Raw genomic sequence first — 942 nt, forward strand, 5'->3', positions numbered from 1 at the left:
TCATGGGTGGGAAGCAAAAAGCATCTCAAAGCTGGGCTCACGGTTCAGGAAACACCAACTCACACGCCTGCCCCGCTGACGTGGAAGGGGAGCAGCACAGCTTTCCTCTGGAGGCAGCTGATTAGCAATGCTGCCAGGGAGTCAGGTGCTGAAATCTTGCCTCTAGCAGTGCAGGTCCCACTTTCCCCCATGGTAGAAACCAGGAGAGCCTACGAAACAGACTCTGCTATACTCTTGCTTTCTCTAAAGGCTTTTAGCTTTCCTCCCACTTGATAAATGCCAACGCCTGACAAGCAAAACCCAGTGAGCCCTGAGCTGCCAAGATGTGGACTTGACAGGCTTGTTGCTGCACAGAATCCCCTGCGGGTTCTGAGGGCGCAAGGGTGACTTTCTGAAATACCTGCCCAACTCCCCTGTCAACCTCTTCTTCCTTCCAGAGCCCATAGCATGAGAACCAGGTGACCAAAGGGCAGGCCAGTGGCTTTGTGAGCTACACAGGCTTCTCTGGATGGTAGGAATGTACGCTCTACTTTCTTTGTGAACCAGAGGAGAATTCTTTCACATGAAATCTTTGTACGCTTACATCTTTACTATGACCTTGTGGACCATTCCGTCTACCAAGTTTCAATCTATGGGTCCAGATGTTACAGACCAGGTGTCAGCAAACTATGGTCCAGGAGCCCAAATCTACCCCTCTGTTTTTTGTTTTTTGTTTTTTTAAGAGAGGGAGAGGGGGAGAGGGAGAGAGAGAGACAGAGAATCTCAAGGAGGTGCTACGCTCCAAGCAGAGCCTGATACAGGGCTCAATCCCACAACCCTGGGATCATGACCTGAGCCAAAATCAAAAGTTGGATGCTCAACCAACTGTTCAAATCTGTAGACCTTCATCACACCTTGGGAACTAGTTCGGAAGAAATAACTGGGGGGGGGGGGGGGGGGGGG

The sequence above is a fragment of the Panthera uncia genome (genome assembly GCF_023721935.1).
Source record: "Panthera uncia isolate 11264 chromosome A3 unlocalized genomic scaffold, Puncia_PCG_1.0 HiC_scaffold_11, whole genome shotgun sequence".
Lineage (NCBI taxonomy): Eukaryota > Metazoa > Chordata > Mammalia > Carnivora > Felidae > Panthera > Panthera uncia.